General features: G+C 43.9%; 1 protein-coding gene across 1 annotated transcript in view; it reads right to left on the bottom strand.

Moving 5' to 3' along the window:
* CD8A (CD8 subunit alpha) overlaps window positions 1-18,978 on the bottom strand; it is a 35,131-nt gene extending 16,153 nt beyond the window's left edge. Inside the window, exon 1 of the mRNA XM_036076164.2 lies at window positions 18,886-18,978. The gene's annotated coding sequence lies outside the window, so the exon portion shown is untranslated. The remainder of the gene's footprint in view (window positions 1-18,885) is intronic.
* Window positions 18,979-19,686: the final 708 nt, after the last annotated feature.

The following is a 19,686-nucleotide window of genomic DNA, read 5'->3' as shown; positions in this document are numbered from 1 at the left end:
CCGCTCCCGCGCACCTGACCCCTTTAGAAGCGTCTTCCCCTCGGCGAGCGGGAGGAGGGAGTTGTGAGCGCGGAGAGCGGAAGGCGGAAAAGGCGAGCTTGGGAAGGAGAGCAAAGACCGGGAAACCCCGGGGCTTTGCCCTCGCTCCCTCCGCCTCCAGTCCTCCAGCTTCTCCCCCCTCCGTCTGTTGTGGGGGCGGAATGGAGGGGGTTAGAGGGCTCCTCAGGATGGTCTGCACCTTCTCAGTCCAGCAGGGATGAGGGAAATGAGCTGCCTCTCCATACCTCAGACACCGAGGTGAACTGTCCAGCAGGAATGTTCCTACATGTGCCCAGAGGCGGAGCCCTGAAATAGGACCCCCCTCTGCCCCATGGCCAGCTTCTCCCTTGGACTGGGGACAATGTTTCCATGGCCGCCCAGGTAGTTGTGCGGTGCAGAGGAGCTACATGGAGCTGGGGTACGGGGGTGGGGTGGGGTGTGCAGTTGGTGTCCTGCTTCAGGGGACCTCTTCGAGTTCTGCAGGTCCCCGTGCTGAGAGACGCGCCAGCAGTGGGGACAGGCAAGGAAACACGTGACGCCAGATGGGGGTGCCAGGATGTGGTGGGTGCAGCGAGGACAGGAGCCCAGCCAAAGTCACCATCCTTGGGGGGGGGGGCGGGGAGCAGACAGAGGCTGGGGGAGGGCGACCAGGGCGATGGGCACAGCTGTGCCTTAACCCAGTCTTAAAGGAGGCCAAGTGCAGAGCTGGGGAGCCAGGCTGACGGCACACATTGTTGCAAAGGCAAGGTGGCTAGAAGCGGTGCAGTGTGTTTGGGGAGCCCGCACCAGCCAGGTCCTTTGGGGCAGAGTTGATGATGGAGAGGAAGTGGGGTCATTGTCAGGACTGCAAACCTTCTTCTCTTCTCAGTTGCTCATTCTGCATCATTTTCTGGGCTAGCCTTGGCAGAAGTCTAAAATATCCACCCTGGTTGAATCAGAGCCTGAAGCCCTCCCACCATTTCCCACAGAATTCATTTTTCTGTGCAGGGCAAGGACCTTAACAGGGCAGCCAGCACATTTCCCACTCTTACCCCAGAAACAGTGGCCCCTAAAGAAAGTCAAGGGCCCGTTTTCTTACAGCATACACAAAAATAAACTAAAAATGGATGAAAGACCTAAATGTGAGACAGGAATCCATCAAAATCCTTGAGGAGAACACAGGCAGCAACCTCTGTGACCTTGGCCGCAACATCTAGCTAGACACATCTCCAAAGGCAAGGGAAACAAAAGCGAAAATGAACTATTGGGACTTCATCAAGATCAAATGCTTTTGCACAACAAAGGAAACAGTCGACAAAACCAACAGACAACCGACAGAATGGGAGAAAATATTTGCAAATGTCTTATCAGTTAAAGGTTTAGTACCCAAGATCTATAAAGAACTTATAAAACTCCACACCCAAAAAACAAACAATCCAGTCAAGAAATGGGCAGAAGACATGAGCAGACATTTCTCCAAAGAAGACATACAAATGGCCAACAGACAATTGAAAAAATGCTAAACATCACTTATCATCAGGGAAATACAAATCAAAACCACGATGAGATACCATCTCACACCGATCAGAATGGTTAAAATTAACAAGTCAGGAAACAACAAATGTTGGTTCGGATGCGGAGAAAGAGGAACCCTCCTACACTGCTGGTGGGAATGCAAGCTGGTGCAGTCACTCTGGAAAACAGTATGGAGGTTCCTCAAAAAGTTAAAAATAGGGCTACCCTACGACCCAGCAATTGCACTACTAGGTATTTACCCAAAGGATAAAAATGTAGTGATCTGAAGGGGCACTTGCACCCCAATGTTTATAGCAGCAATGTCCACAATAGCCAAACTATGGAAAGAGCCCAGATGTCCATGGACAGATGAATGGATAAAGAAGATGTGGTATATATGTACAATGGAATACTACCCAGCCATCAAAAAATGAAATCTTGCCATTTACAATGACATGGATAGAACCAGAGGGTATTATGCTAAGCGAAATAAGGCAATCAGAGAAAGACAAGTATCATATGATCTCATATGTGGAATTTAAGAAACAAAACAGAGGATCATAGGGGAAGGGAGGGAAAATAAAATAAGACAAAATCGGAGAGGGAGACCAACCATAAGAGACTCTTAACTCTAGGAAACAAACAGGGTTGCTGGAGGGGAGGTGGGTGGGGGATGGGAGAACTGGGTGATGGACATTAAGGAGGGCACTTGATATAATGAGCACTGGGTGTTCAATGCTACTGATGAATCACTGAACTCTACCTCTGAAACTAATAATACACTACCTGTTAATTAATCGAATTAAAAAAAAAAAAGGTCAGGTCCTGGCCTTATGCCCTTGCTCCGGAAGGGCACAGAGCTCAGCGCAACACAGAGGCAGAAACTGAGGTGCCAGAGTAGGCTGGGCAGGACCATGAGGTGGGGGTGGAAAGAGGAATGAGTGCCTCAGCGCCCCTGGCAGGGGAAGGAGAGAGGAGGGATCTAGAATCTAGAGTTGGGAGTGAACTCAAAAAGACCCAATCGAACCCATTTATGTTATAGAAGTTCCAGGAGGGTGAGCATTTTACTACAAGTCACTAAGGAAGGCCTCACTGAGCAGGGACTAACGGCCCAGGACAGTCGCTCGCCACGAGGCCCGCCCGTCGTCCACCTTGGATGAAAGCTCAGGGTCACTGGGTCCAGCAGGGGGCGATGTTGCTCTAGTTTTGACCCTGTTGGGGGTTGGGTGGGTGGACGGAGGGAGGTAACCTGAATTCAATCTGCGCTGGATCCCAAGCAAAACTGAAGCAGGTGCAAGCTCCCGCGCAGCCACGCGGTGCCCAGGCCAGTTGAACCTCGCCACTTCGCCCCAGTATCCCCCGCTGTAGCTCCCGCCCCTGCCTTTCTCAGGATCGCCACTCCGACTCCCAAGTCCTCTTACGGGCTCCTTCTAGCCCTGCTTTTTTTTGGTGACCGGGATTACTACTGGGGAGTGGGGTGGGGTGGAGAGCGGGATTTGTCTTTTTACAGGGGATCAAATGACTAAAGATGGAATTTCTGGCCCAACAGTGGGCGGGGAGATACCTGGGGTAGACTCTTAATCGCCCCCGGTGCTTCAATAGCTACCTTTAGTCTTAAGCCATCTATGCAATGCCTCGTCCCTGGAAATAGCTAGAATGTCAACGCTTCATCGGTGTGTGGGGGGGGGAATCCCCATTTGTAGCACCCCTCTTCTTTGGGCCAGGCTAGGGTTTCTCCGAATTCTCCATCCTGAAAAGGGACCGGCTGAAGATCCTGGGCCGTTCCAGGAGCCGGGAGGCCCGGTCGGAGGGCTGACCTGGTCGCTCTCCGGGGGTCCCCTAGCGGAGACCGCTCGGCCGAGGCGCGGAGGGGCCGCGGGCGGGGATCCTCTCGCTCGCGCCTTTGGACCTGCAGCCCCCAGAGGGGCCCTGGACCGGGGGTTGGGGGGAAGAGTAGGAGGAGGGCAGCACAGGGCAGGAAGCGGATGGGGTCAGTGGGGGGAGGGGGGCGCTGGGGCAGTCCTGGCGGCAGGTGGAGCATCCGGTCCCCTGCCTCCCGCGCGGGACGCGGAGGTCGCTGTGCGGAGATGGGTCCCGGCGGCGGGTGCTGGGAGAGGGAAAGCCTCGGAGCACTAAGGTGGGAGGTTCCTTTGGCCTTTTCACCGATTTCATTCCGAGTTTGGTTTTAGTTTACTTGGAAGGCGGTGCTTGGAACCAGAGCCCCTTGGTCAAAATGCGTCATGCTGTGAGCCACTAACAAGTCACTAGGCCCAGTCTGTTTCTTCTGGTGACAGGAATCCTCGTTTTTGATTATTCACGTGGATCCAGAGGTGATTAGACCCAGGGGGGCAGGGGGTGCAGTGTAGGGGGGGGCGGCTGCACTGAATCTGTGGCTCGGCAGATCCCTGAAACTCTCTCTGCCTCAGATGTATACAATCAGTACAAAGTTTTGCCTTCTTTTTTAGGCTAAAAATATTTTGGAAAATAGAAAATAGAAAAGAAAAGGAAAAATAATCACCCATGGTGCCAATATGTAACTATAGTCACTCTCAATAGTTTTTTTTTTTTAATATTATTTTTTTTTTGTCCTTTTTTGTTCTAAGCCTGTACTGATGCATTTTTTAAATTTTTTTCTATCACTGTCATCGTATTTTCTATTCAGGTTTCCAGCCTGCTTTTAAAAATTCTTATGCCATACACATTTCTTTTATAACATGTTTGTCATGAATATCACCTGATATCTGCGTAATAGTCTGCTCATATTTTGTCCAATTAGCCCCAATTAGTTGGACATTTAGATTGTGTCTACTTTTTCATTATGATACAGTGATTTCTAAATAGCATGTGATTTCTTTTTTTAAATTATTTTTTCTAAATAGTATGTAATTTCAATTTTTATTTCTTAATTACCTCTAGAGTTCTTAAAAGAGGTTAACAATTATTTAATTGGATAGATTTATTTTTAATTTTATTGTCCTGTGGTCTGAGAATGTGGCCCATATTTAAGTTTTCTGGAATTTTTTGAGCTTTTGATTGGTGATTGATTTTGTAAATTACTTTAAGCATAGTGTTGAATGAATGATTGAGTACAAAATTCTATATATTAGATCAAGCTTAGTAAAATACGTTATCCATACCTACTATGTCCTTTATTTTTATCTATTTGATCTGCTAATTTCTGAAAGAACTGTAAGTTTTTCAAACTATGTGGATTTACCATTTCCTTTTTATATTTCTAACAGTTTGTGCTTCACATATTTTACTTATTTGTTAAAATGTTTTCCAGCTTTATTGAGACATAACTGACATATAACATTGTGTAAGTTTAAGGTGTACAATATGATGATCTGATATACGTATGTATTGTGAAATGATTATCACAATAAGAAGAGTTAACACATCCATCACCTCACATAGTTACATTTTTTTCGCCTGTGTGTGTGAGTTGAGAACATTTAAGATTTACTCTTAGCAACTTTCTTTTTTTTTTTTTTAAGATTTTATTTATTTATTTATTTGACAGAGAGAGAGAGATAGCAAGAGCAGGAACACAAGAAGGGGGAGTGGGAGAGAAAGAAGCAGGCTCCCCACAGAGCAGGGAACCTGATGCGGGGCTCAATCCCAGGACCCTGGGATCATGACCTGAGCTGAAGGCAGACGCTTAACGACTGAGCCACCCAGGTGCCCCTTACTCTTAGCAACTTTCAAACATACAACAGTATTGTTGATTATATTCACCATGCTGTACATTACATCCCCAAAACTTACTCATCTTATAACTGGATGTTTGTTTCTGTTGGCCATTTTATTTCCATATTTTAAAGTGATGTTATGAAGTGTACGAGGACAAACAAATAAACAAATTGGCATATATATCTTTTTTTGGCTTTTAAATTATTTTCCTGGGGCACCTGGGTGGCTCAGTTGGTGGAGCATCTGCCTTCAACTCAGGTCATGATCTGAGGGTCCTCGGTTGGAGCCCCGAGTCGGGCTTCCTGCTCAGTGTGGAGTCTGCTTGAGATTCTCTCTCCCTCTGCCCCTCCGCACCGCTTGTTCTCTCTCTCTCTCTCTCTCAAATGAATAAATAAAGTCTTTAAAAAAAAACAAAAAAAAATTATTTTCTTGGTCTGGATTTTTGGAGGGAAATGACGTTGAAAGCCAAACTGGCCTCCGAAGGACTTGACAAATGCACACGGTTGGCTGCCACATGGGAGTGCTTGCTTCATTGAACTCTGGTCCATAGCAGGTGTCAAATTAACAAAACCAAAAGCAGGACAGTTTTATTTTTGAGATAAGAAATGGGATACTTCTAAAAAATTTGCTTTGATTTTTATTGAAGTTGCCTTTTTTCCCCCTGCAAGTCTGATGATCATTGAATTTTCTCTGTCGTATGTGGGTTGTTTGTTCTTGTCCTTTTGTACTTCTGTTTTCTGACTTGTAATGTGAGGAGGTTAATCTGTTTTAAGTCTTACATTCTAGGAATTATGCTTATGTTTATTCTCCTGCAAAACACCTATTGAAAAAGAAAAAAATCCAGCCCATCAAACCAGATACCATGAATTCTCCCTCTCACTCTGCTGCCCCGGTCCTGAGCAGAACTTTCAGTGTGACACACAAAGCAGGTAGGGGTACTGTGGAGCCTCAAGCTTATACAATCGAGGTGTGTGTGTGTGTGTGTGTTGCTTTAAAAACAATTTTTTAGAGTGGTGAGTTCTTAGGGTAATTGGGCTGAAATATGGGGGAAAGTAATGTCTAGTGAGATTACATGATCTGCCTGGTATTGATAGATTCCTGTTTCATTGTCCCCAAGATAAAGGGAGTTTGATGGAGACGGAGGGGAAAGTAAGGTGTAGGAAGCTGGAGTCTTTTGCTTTTTTCCGGGACTAACCAGATGAGGAATGGCCCAGTCTGTCATACACAAGTAGCCCCATCCATTTATAGTATACCTTCAGTGTCCTTTTACCATCCATGGGATCAGTAGAGATGACCCTTCTTTCATTTCTGATATTAGTAATTAGTGTCTTCTCCCTTTCTTTCTTGGTTAGCCTGGCGAGCAATTTATCAATTTTATTGATCTTTCCTAAGGACCAGCTTTTAGCTTTATTGATTTTCTCTATTGTTTCCCTGTTTTCCATTTCATTGATTTCTGCTCTCATTTTTCTTTTTTTTCTGCTTGTTTGAGGCTTAAATTCCTCTTCTTTCTCTCATTTCTTAAGATGGAAGCTTAAGTTATTGATTTTAGATCTTCCTTCCTTTTTAATACAAGCATTTAATGCTGTAAATTTCCTTCAAAGCACCGCTTTTGCTGCATCCCACACATTTTGGTAAGTTGTGTTTTCATTTTCATTTAGTTCAAAAATATTTTTAAATTTCTTTTGAGATTTATTCTTTGACCCATGTGTTATTAAGAATTTTGTTGTTTAATCTCCAAATATTTAGGGATTTTTCAGATATCTTTCTGTTACTGATTTCTAGCTTAATTTCATTGTAATCTGAGACCATACTTTGTATTATTTCTATTCCTTTAAATTTGTTAAGGTCCATATTATGGCTCAGAATGTGGTCTATTTTGGGAAATATTCTGTGTGAGCTTGGGAAAAAATTGTATTCTGCTGTTGTTTGATGGGGTATTCTATAAATGTCAACTAAATCAAGTTTGTTAATAGTACTGTTCATTTCGATTAACTCATTACTGATTTTCTGTCTGCTGGACCTATCAATTGCTTAGAGAAGGATTTGAAATACCCAACAATAATAGTGGATTTGTCTCTTTCTCTTTCCAGTCAGGCCAGTTTTTGTCTCAGAGATTCTGACACTCTGTTGTTAGGTGCATACATGTTGGATTGTTAAGTCTTCTCAGAGAACGGAACTCTTTAACATTATGTAATGCCCCTTTTTAATCCTGATACTTTTTCTTGTTGTGAAGTCTGCCCTATCTGAAATTAATATATCTATAAAAGAAACACCTTTCTTTTGATAAGCATTAGCATGATACAGCTTCTCCCATCCATTTGCAACCCATCTGAGACTTTACCTTTAGGCTTCTTGTAGACAATATATGGTTGGATCTTGTTTTTTATATCCTGACGATCTGTCTTTTAGTTGGTGTATTTAGACCATTCCCATTGAAAGTGATTATTGGTGTGGTTAGATTAATATCTATCATATTTGTAACTCTTTTTACTTGTTGCCTTGTGCCATCCATATAAATAACTTCTCAATGTTTTTCCAGCATATGCCTGAGCAACATTGTGACTGGCTATGTGTGCAGCAAAATGTGCTTCCTCACAGCTGTGCACAATGAGGCAGTTATAAAAACACTCATGAAGCCCTGCCTATAGAGTGAATTTTTGGAGAAAACCCACTGTTCATCAATGCGGCGGTGGGAACTTAGATTACGGTTCACTGACCTAAAGGAATACCATGTAACAGTTAAAAGTAAGTCTATACATTCATATGTTCTGGAATAAAACAAATTCTAACATATATTAAGTGAAAAATGAGTTGCAGAACAATATATATGATTCTTTTATGTGAAAGTTATGTGTGTGCATGTATGTGTGTGCATGTGTATGAATGCACAGAAAACGCTGTGATATTATGCCAGCTGATGTGGTGATGGTGGATTTGGGAAACAACTATTAGTTACAAGTAGCAAACTATTAGTTTTTCTGACAAAATCGTATTGATAAGATTTTTATTAAACTTTAAAACAATGAAAGGAGATTAAAGGTGCTTTTCCCCAGGAGGTCACATGACATAAGCAACTTTCTCTAACCTCAGCACTTGGGCTGCTCATCTGAAGTGAGTGAACCATCCCCGTGGTGGTCCCGGGGCCAGGGATGCAGGAGCAACAATGTCCCCAAGCACTTTCCAATTCCAGCACTGCCCTTTTCCCCATCCTCTAGGACTCTGGGCAAATTTATTAAAGGTGGACACTCTGTAGGTCACCAGGAGAGGGGTCACAGCTCACCAGGGCAGAACTAGAGTCGCCTAGGATTTGGGGTGGGGGTGGGGTGCTGGAACACCCTGATGGGAGGGGGAGGGAATCCGGTGAAAATGTGAAAGATCCACTCATGTGGACCTGCACTTCTTGCCCCTGATTCTCGGGGACCCTGGCGCCAAGCAGCTTTGGTGAGGTCACAGCATGGCTGTACTTTGCAGGTAGGCATCATGAGACGGGGATTACTGAAATGCCTTCCCCTCGAGGCCCTGCAAAGGACAGGAGGGCTCAATACATGCCCCAAATGGGCAACAGGCTGTGAGGTATTTGCTAAGGATGACAGATGATTTACTCTGTGACTCAGTTAACCAGTTCCATGTAGTGTCACCTTCCATGGAAGGAGCCAGGATTGTAGCACTCCACAAGCCTGGGGAAACAAGAGGATTGACCCTCAATTAATTTAGGACCCGAAGCCAGAAAAGACAGTTTCTGTTTCTTCTGAATTCTCCTCAAAAGGAGGAAATCACACACACTGAATCACTTATTGTGATTATGCCCCCAAAGTAAGCAAGTTCATCTCATTTGGGAGAGTAGGGTGAGGATTTTACCCCTCCCTCTCGGGTGTCATCGTGGGTTTCATCCCGTGGTTAGTCAAGGTGAATTTCAGTAGTGTGTGACCTGCAGTTTAGTTCCCTGACATTTGGGATCAAGGGTATAAGGGTGTATACGTGCAAGAGACATCCTCATGCTTTCTTTTTTAAAAAATTTTTTTAAAGGTTTTATTTATTAATTTGTCAGAGAGAGAGAGAGAAAGCACAGAGGAGGAGGGGCAGAGGGAGAAGCAGGCTCCCTGCTGAACAAGGAGCCCAATGTGGGGCTCAGTCCCAGGACCCTGGGATCATGACCTGAGCCGAAGGCAGACGCTGAACCAACTGAATCACCCAGGTGCCCCAAGACATCCTCATGCTTTTAAAATTTCTCCCAGCTGAGTTGTGAGGTGGGTTGGTCTTGTCATCTCAGGCTGGAAGACAAGCCAGTCTGTCCCAGATGTCAGTGAGCTTGTTCTGATGGAAATGTCCTCTCCGAGATACACCATATTAGACACAAAGACACAGCTTCAAGATGTCAGTTACCATATAGGGTCCGTGTACTCTAATCTCAACTATTCTTAACAGACTGACTATAAACATTCATGTGGAAGTCTAAAGGAGCACAAAAAGCTGAGATAATTTCACTGAAGGGTAAGGGGAGAACCTGTTTTTCCAAATATCAGGATTTATAAACTGTAGTAATTTTAATAGTAATAAACTGATAGAAGAGAGTAGAAGGCCCAGAAGAAATATATATGAAAATGTTGGGGGTGGCTGTACACATCAGTGGGTAAAAGATTTAGTCACAGTGCTGTGACCATTGGCTTTCCTTGGGAAAAATATAAAATTTGACCCCTATCTCCAATCATTTGCAAAAATATATTCCAGATGGAGTGGAGGTTAAATGTGAAAATAAATGCTTTAAAACTTTTTGAAGAAAAATATTTTTATGACATAGGATAAGGGCAAGATTTGTTGATCAAGACATAAAAACACAAACCATAAATGTCTGACAGTATATTACCACATTAAAATTTAAAAAAAGAATGTGGGACAAAAACTAGTAAATACAAAGTTCAAGGACAGATCTCAGATTAAGAGAAAATATTTGCAGTGCATAGAAGCAACAGAGTATCATGATCCATAATATATAAGACTATTACAAATTAAAAAGAAAAAGACACGTGACTCAATTAAAAATGAACAAAGGACATGCATCAACCATTATCCATATAAAAAGACCCTAAACCTTAAGTGAATAAGGGAAATGCAAATTAAAACAACTAATATCATTTTATACCCAGATTAGCAAAAATTAACAAGACTAATCATATCAAGCATGAGGAGAGGGCCAAAGAGCTCTTATGCAGTGTTGATGGGACTGTAAATTGCTACGTCCACTTTGGAGACACTTCAGCAATATCTAGCAAAAATGAAGCTACTGACCATTTCCTCCAACTCACCCTCCCTCTCCGACCCCAGCACCTGCACTTTCAGGTTCGTCACTCAGAGAAACTTTGAAGTATAAGAATGTTCATGGAGGTAACAAAGAGAAGAAACTGGAAACTTGTAATAATAAAAATTGGAATAAAGTTGAATATCGAATAATAAAGGAATGGATAAATAAATGGTGATAAGTTAAATAACAAAGTAAGTGAACTAGATCCACAGGCATCAGCACAGATAAATCTCAAAAATGTGCCATTCAATGAAAGAAGCAAATTTCTAAAGTGTACATACAATCTGACATCATTTATAAAACATAAAATCACATGCAAAATAATGCTCTTATTATTTCTTATTATCATTATTTATAAATACATACTTATATAATAAACGTATTGTGATAAGGTTGGGGCCAGGTGGAACTCACAAACTCGGGATGCGGATTGCTTTGGCGGTGAGTGGTAGTGGAGGGTGGAATGGGGTGAAGTAAGTATTAACATTTTGTATCTTGAAATAAAGAACTGAAGAAAATTTGGCGAAATGTTAAATTGTATAAATCTGACAGTGGGTATCTGGGCATCTATTGTATGACTTTCATTACTTTATATTTGAAATATTTAATAATTCAAAACAAAATATTTAAAACTTCTGTCCTCTTTGGAAGGTTAATAGACTAATCATGTAATGAGTATCTGCTGTGTTCAAGGCACTGTTTAAAGTACTAGAATTTCCAAGTTAATGAAACAGCCTTTGCCGCCACAGGGTAAACTTCAGGCTATTCAAAAATAGCCAGGCAACAAAAGATGTAACTTACAACTGTCTATAATAAAAAATATAAAATTAAAAAAAAAATAGCCAGGCAAATCATCTATCTGAGAAGGGGCTAATTTCCAAAAATATAAAAAACTCACACAACTCAATAGTAAAAAAGACCCAAACAATCCTATTTAAAAATGGGCAGAGAAACTGAATAGCCATTTTCCCAAAGGAGACATTCAGATGGCCAAGAGTCACATGAAAGGGTACTCAACATCACTAATCGTTAGGGAAATGCAAATCAAAAATGAAATATCACCCCACACTTGTTAGAATGGTGATCATCAAAAAAACAAAAGATAAAAATGCTAATGAAGATGTGGAGCAAGGGGAACTCTTGTGCACTGTTGGTGCGAATGTAAATTGGTGAAGCCATTATGGATAACAATATAATGATTCCTCAAAAAATTTAAAATGGAACTACCATATGATCCAGCAATTCCACTTATGGGTGTATATATATATATATATATATATATATATATATATATTTGGTATATATATTTGGTATATATATTTGGTACATATATATTTAGTATATACTTTTGGGTATATATATATATATATATGTATATATATATACACCAAAGGAAATTATTTTTTTCTTTTTCTAAAAATTTTATTATGTTATGTTAATCACCATACATTACATCATTAGTTTTTGATGTAGTGTTCCATGATTCATTAGTTGCGTATAACACCCAGTGCTCCATGCAGAACGTGCCCTCTTTAATACCCATCACCAGGCGAACCCATCCTCCCATCCCCCTCCCCTCTAGAACCCTCAGTTTGTTTCTCAGAGTCCATCATCTCTCATGGTTCATCTCCCCCTCCGATTTCGCCCCCCTTCATTCTTCCCCTCCTGCTATCTTCTTCTTCTTTTTTTTAACATATAACGTATTATTTGTTTCAGAGGTACAGATCTGTGATTCAACAGTCTTGCACAATTCACAGCGCTCACCATAGCACATACCCTCCCCAATGTCTATCGCCCAGCCACCCCATCCCTCCCACCCCCTACCACTCCAGCAACCCTCAGTTTGTTTCCTGAGATTAAGAATTCCTCATATCAGTGAGATCATATGATACTTGTTTTTCTCTGATTGACTTATTTCGCTCAGCATAATACCCTCTAGCTCCATCCACATCGTTGCAAATGGCAAGATTTTGGTTTTTTTGATGGCTGCATAATATTCCATTGTATATATATACCACATCTTCTTTATCCATTCATCTGTCGATGGACATTTTGACTCTTTCCATAGTTTTATACCAAAGGAAATTAAATCACTATCTTGAAATGGTATCTGCATCCCCAAGTTCAATGCAGCATTGTTTAAAATAGCCAAGATATGGAAACAACCTAAGTGTCAATGGATGAATGGAGATATATCTACATCACAGTGAAGTATTCAGCCATTTAAAAGAAGGAAATCTTGCCACTTGTGACAACATGGATGGACCTTGAAGGCATTAGGCTAAGTGAAGTAAGTCAAGCGGAGAAAGACAAATACTGTAAGAGGTGGGTGAAATGGGTTGGAGATGGGGCGCCTGGGTGGCTTGGTCGTTAAGCGTCTACCTTCGGCTCAGGTCATGATCCCAGGGTCCTGGGATCGAGCCCCACATCGGGCTCCCTGCTCAGCGGGAAGCCTGCTTCTCCCTCTCCCACTCCCCCTGCTTGTGTTCCCTCTCTCGCTGTGTCTCTCTCTCTCTGTCAAAATAAATAAAAAACATCTTAAAAAAAAAAAAGAAATGGGTTGGAGGTATTCTTTCTATTTATTCTCAAAAGGTACAAACCCATATATCAAAAGGCACAAACTTCCAGTTGATAAATAAGTTCTGGGGATATAATGTACAACATGGCAGCTATAATTAACAATACTTTATTGTATGCTTGAAAGTTGCTAAGAGAAGAGATCTTAAACGTTTTCATCACAAGAAAATAATTTATAATTATGTGAGATGATGGATGTTACCTAGACTTGTCGTGCTGATCATTTCATAATATATACAAATATCAAATCACTATGTTGTATACCTGAAATTAATATAATGCTATATATCAGTTATAGCTCAACAACACTGGGAGAAACAATAGCCAGGGGTGCTTGCCTGGGGTCACATAGGCAGCCCAGCTCTGCTGGACACCGGCCTTTGCCCTAAGCATCAAGCCGTGCTGTCTGTCTCTAGGGCTCTGGATTCACCCCCTCCGGCCTCACCTCTCCCCCTGAACCATTCGGTATAGCTGGGTTTACCTAATTTGAAAGGGCCAGGTTAACTTTTTTTTTTTTTCCTCAAATAATCCAAAAACTCAGACTTTTTATCACTTATTCCCCCAAGTGTTTCTCCAAACTCATTGGGCTCGCTGTTCCTCCAAGTCTTAGAGGAACAGCTCTGCGATGTCTGGCAAGTGTGGGGAGTAGGTAAGGCGTTAGAGTCAGGCTGCCCCGGGGTTGAAACCTAGCTCTCCGATTTAGTAACCGCTGTGTGACTTCGATCATGCTGCTGAGCCCCTCTGGGCCTCAGTTTCCTAACCTGTTAAAGGGGTTAGTTACTACCATCCACCCTGTTAGCTCTCGGGAAAGTAAGCAAGAAAGGGAACGCACCTGTCACAGCACTCAGCACGGGGGAGCTTTATTATTCTTGTTTGTCTTGTGCGAGGAAGCAGATGGAGTCTCGCCTGGCGGGCACACCTGGGTTAAAACACAAGGGCCCTTCACGCCCTGGCCCAGGCTGCGATGCTGGATGTGATGGGGCCGCTGTGGCAGCGCCTTCGTCACAGAAAGCAGGCGGAGGGATTGTTTTTAAGCCAGTGTGGACCCTCAAGTGGAACATCTTCCCTCCCGGGGCAAACCCCTTCAGAACCCTTGGAAAATTACAGTTTCACTTTTAGCAAGACCCTGCCACAGTGGGGGGAGGCCCCCACAGCAAGCAGTCCTCTCCAAAGGGGGGTCCTCCTGGCAGAGCGGCATTCGCCCTGCTGGCTGCACTCTTGCCTTCCCTCTGCTTAATTCCTTAGCTCCGTCCTGTCCTGCCTGCTTTATCCTTTTGCCTTTTCCAGCCCCGCTCCTTTCTCACTTTGGAGGGCTGATGGAGCCTTGGCCGTGTCTGCCGTGGCCTTGGTGAGGAGCCTCTCCCCAGCAGCCACGGAGTGTGGCACTGGGCTTAGATAACTGCTTCCAAGCAGCCTGCCCTGATTCATCCCCAGGCACAGGCGATGAACCAGGTACCCGATCCAGGGTTTTGAGTTCCTGCCCTGTTCACAGCCTAAGCTCTCTACTTGAGCTCTATAACACAGCAGGCAGGTCTGTGTACTACAAGGAAAGGTGTTCCACTTGGGAAACACAGAGTTTTAAAATGCTACATTCTTCCAAGGCTTGAGCCATGAAAGAAATAATAATCTGGACTTCATTATGATCAAACACTTCAGCTCAGCTAAGACAATGTTAAGAGAGTGATTAGACAAGCCACAGTCCGGGAGAAAATATTTGCAAAAGACATATCTGAGAAAAGCCTGTTACAAAGCACTCTTAAAATTCAACAATAAGAAAACAAGTGACTCAATTAAAAAATGAGCCCAAATCTTAGCTAACACCTCACCAAAGAACATATACAGATGGCAAGGAAGCCTAAGAAACAACACTCCACATCATATGTCATCAGGGACATATTAAAACGAGACACCACTTCACACCAACTAGAATGGCCAAAATCCAGAACACTGACAACACCAAATGCTGATGAGAATGTGGAACAGAGGAACTCTCGAGCATTGCTGGAGGGAACGCAAGACGGCACGGCCACTTTGGAAGACAATTCGACAGTTTCTTACAAAGCTAAACACACTCTCACGCCTTGGTATTTACCCAAAGAAGTTGAAAACTTATGTCTACACAAAACCCGTCATAGATATTTATGGTAGCTTTGCCAGAAGCTGGAGGCGACCCAGATGTCTTTTAGTAGGCGAACGGATCAATAAGCTGCGGTTCTTGTAAGCAATGCAATATAATTCAGCACCAAAAAGAAATGAGCTATCAAGCCATGGGAAGGCATGGCAGAACCTTAAATGCACATTACTAAGTGAAAGAAGCCCATCTGAAAAGGCCACATACTGCCTGATTCCAATTATGGAACATTCAAAAAAAGCGAAACTATGGAGATGGTAAAGAGTAATGGTTGCCAGGAGTTAGGGGGCAGGAAGGGATGAGCAGGAGGAGCACCGAGGGTCTGAGAGCAGCAAACTACTCTGTACGATGCTGTAATGATGGAGACATGTCATCACACATTTGTCCAAACCCATAGTATGTACACCAAGAAGGAACCCGAATCTGAACTATGGACTCTGAGTGATAATGGCGTGCCAGTGGAGGTTCACTAGTTGTAACAAATGGAGCACTCTGGTGGGGATGTTGATCATGGGGGGCTGTGCACTTGTGGGGGCAGGAGGTGTATGGGAAATCCCTGTACCTTCCTTTCAATATTGCTGTGAACTTAAAACTGCTCTAAAAAAGAAAGTCTTTAAAAAAATGTAGTAATCTTCCAATACAAAATTATCATACAATGCTGAAAAAATATTTCCCACCTATAACCCGGCAGGAAAAAAAAAAGGTGATACATGTTGTGGGTGAAAGTGGGGTGAAACTGGTACACGCTGGTGGCCTGGAAAACATTTAAAGCTATAAAATGTTTATACCCATGTGCTCAGTAATTCCAGTCTGGAACATTTGTCCGGTAGATATAATCTTTGATTCGGTACAATAGGGTATAAATAGAGATGTTCAATGTTGGAAACAATTGAAATGTTTAGAAGGAACAGATTATTTAAGTAAAGTATGATAATCCACTCAAAGCAATTTTAGACATTAAAGTTTCAAAGTATTAGAATTATGAAAACTATGTAGGAACAAGAAAAATGCTTAGAGTAGACTTTATAAAAACATACATTCCACGTGAGTACAACTATGTAACTATATCTAAAAATCATTAGAAGAAAATGCATCAAGATTCCTTTCCCTTGCTCTTTTTGCTAATGTCTAAATTTCTGTAACATATAGTACCACAGTTCTATTACTTTTACAAATGGAAGGCTTAAAAATAACTCACTTCCCTTCTGGGGGAGTGATGCTCGGTGCAAAGCTATACTCCGCCCCCCACACAGCCCTCAGGGCTGGACGTTTTTCTTTCTAGGGGCTGGACTGAGCTCTGTGTGTCACTCCTCGCCTGATACTGCCTGGGCCATTTATTCAGATATTGTCTTGTCATTCTCCAATAGTTCACTATGTTTATTTCTTTCTCCATAATTATTTAAAACAATTTTTAATTGTGGCAAAATAGATACAACCCTGAGTTAACCATTTTAACCATTTTTAAGTGTCCAATTGGGTGGCAGTAAGTACATTCAAAATGCCGTGCCACCCTCACCACCATCCGTCTCCAGAACTTTTTCATCTTCCCAAACTGAAACTCTGTCCCCATTAAACACCAGCTCCTCCTTACCTCCGCCCCCCTCCCCCTGGCATCCACCGCTCTGCTTCTGTCTCTTCTGTCTCTGTGGATTTGCCTACTCTAGGAACCTTGCATAAGGGGAATCATACAATATTTGTCCTTTTCCCACAACCACTCTTAAAGCTCTTTGGGGATAAGGACCAAGTCCCTGATTTGTTTTCATTTTAGACACAATGTTTATTTGCTCATTTATTTAATATGTACTGTGCCAGGCGGAGGGGCAAGCGATGCTCAAGAGACACATGTGTTCTCTGAGGTTGACAGCGTGGTGGGACAGAGGTAACAGGGAAAACAGAGGAAGAACGGCAGAGTGTGAGGAGTGGGGACTGAGAAGCCCGTGGGGTCTTCTGGATGGTTGGGGGAATGATCTGGGAGGAAGGCTGAGAGGGAGCCCTGAGGGTCCAGGCAGAAAGAGGGGGAGGGACCTTTTCCAGAGTGTGTGTGTTTGTGTGCGTGTGTGCGACTGTTCTCTCCAGTGTGTAGACGTGGGGACCGAGGCCTGGGGGCAAGAAGCCCCTGGCCCAAGGTCTAGGAGCAAGTAAGTGAATGAGGAGTGAACCTGCCACTGAATGAGCAAATGGGAAGAGAAAATGTCTGACCCCATCCCTACCCCCAACGTTCTCTCCTGAGGGCCTGAAGCAGGGCCCCCGGGAAGAGAGACAGAGGCCTGAGGCCTGTGGTTGGAAGCAGGAGCAAAGGAGGGAGCAAAGCCTGCCACAGAAGATGACAAGAAGATTCTAGTCTCTCCAGAGCACACTCAAATGTGCTTTCTTGTGCTTCTCTCCTGAGCCTTGTGTTGACCTTACTTCCTGCAAATGCAACGTTAGGTCCTGTTTTTCCTTGATTATTTGCATAAACATTCTGAGTCTCTTACAAAATCTTTATGACCTCCATTTCTGAGCTTTGAATAATCGTCTACCAAGTAAATGGACCACAGTTTATTAAAATTGCCTCTTATTGTCAATCATTTAGGTTGCTTTCGATATTTCTTAAATACATAAATAATATTATTGAACAGTGCTGATAACACTGAGAGTCATATTTCCTGAGGATTAATCTCCAGACTGGGTTTCCAAAGTCTGAGTAGTTTCTTTGGGGCCTGTCAGTGTTGACCCTCCACAGTGCCTCCGGCGGCTGTGGGCAGGCCGAGGAGCAGGGATGACACTGCGTCTGTGTTTGTAAATGAACTTGTTCTTTCAGGCCCAAGCAGTGGGGTAGGGGTGGGGTGGGGGGCCGCTGCTGGAGCAGAGAGGGGCTGCCCTACATAGCATCCCCACATAAAAGGGCAGGTGTGCAGGGGGGACCTGGGGTGATAGCAGTTCTGCCTGACTCCCCCTGCTTGTTGGGGGGCAATCACCCGCATCAGCTCCTCTCCCACCCCTCCTTGGCCTATTCCCTTTAACTCCTTTGGGAAAAAGTCCCCCATTCGGGATTCTTTGCGCATTTCAATCTGACCCCATTGGAAGCGCAGCCCCGGCTTCTGCAACCGTCGCAGCAAACCCCAGGCACGCAAAAACAGAGGCTTGTGGCTCGCTTGCGGTTGCTGTGATCACACCAGACTCAGAACCACTGCCCTGGCAGGCACCACTCAGCACGTCCCAAGTGGGAAGAGCCCTGCGCCAGGCGGATGTCCCGAGGCTCTGAGAGAGACCCTAGCCCTGGCAGCCTGGGCTCCAGCCGACTCGGCCTCCTATTGGTTGATTCCCCGGGGACCAAACACCTCTAGGAGGAAACCAACAAAATTCATGCAGAAGCAACGCAGGAGAAGAAAAGTGCAGTGACCCACTCTCGCCTGCCACCTCCAAGTGTGCATGGTCAGCAGACCCTAACCAGAGGGGCAGAAGCTTCCCAGAAAAGGCCACTCCCTTCCTAGCGGCTCGCCTCCAGCCCATCCCCCCCAGCCCTTTATCGCCCGTTCCCTGACTCTGTCAGGCTGGCTGACTCAGCATGTGCGTGCCAGCCACCGTCAAAGACACACCATGGAGAACAGTGCAGCCCTGTCCTCAAGGAAGGGACACCGGGCACAATTCAGTCACGAATGGGAGCACGTACCTGGATGTGTAGATACCGACGGCTGGAGTTTTTGGAGGAAAACATCCAAGACAGTTCCTCCAGGCTTTGATAAATCTGTAGACCAAGCCGACTCAGACACCTGCATTTTTAGGTGGTTTTTAGAAAGTCTCATTTATGTTATATTGAGGTACCCTTGAAAGACTGAAAGGAAGTGTGGTCTTGTGGGGGAGCGCTGTGCAGGTAATACCAGGGCCCATGTTGTCTTCTTAGCTCTGCCCCTTGTTGTCAGAGGAGTCCATCTGGGCCATGGGAATGAAGGCAGGTCACACCTGTCCCCTGGGCTAGCCAGCGATGCCTCCCCAAGTTGTGGGGCAGGGTGATGGAGTTATAAAGCCAAATTGCTCCTTCCAATAAACAAAACAAAACAAAACAAGGAGCAGTTCTAGAATAGTGACTTTCTTGCAAACAATGAAATATTCTAAGAATCTGTGTGATAACTGTGGGTTTGTTAATGAAGAGGAAACAGGAACCGCTGATCGTAATGATACCATTAAAAGCGGCATTGGTTCTGGGCCAGGGGCAGCAACAGACATTCTGGGAAAGCAGATGACCCAGGAAGAGAGGTGTTGCCTGGGCCCTGTCACCTGGAAAGAACCCCAGCTTACCTTCTTAACCTTCTCTGTGTGGGTACCTTACTTTGTCACTGCCGGGTGTGAAGTGTAGCAATTAGAAATACCCACTTCCTTAAAATCAGCGGAGCGAGTCCAAGGCTATTACCATAACATATAGCATCACTTGCTTACTTGTATTCAGGTAGCTTTCCTCGAGTGGGCTAGAAAG

Source organism: Halichoerus grypus, chromosome 10, assembly GCF_964656455.1.
Source record: "Halichoerus grypus chromosome 10, mHalGry1.hap1.1, whole genome shotgun sequence".
Taxonomy (NCBI): Eukaryota; Metazoa; Chordata; class Mammalia; order Carnivora; family Phocidae; genus Halichoerus; species Halichoerus grypus.
This window is presented reverse-complemented; position numbering and strand designations above follow the sequence as displayed.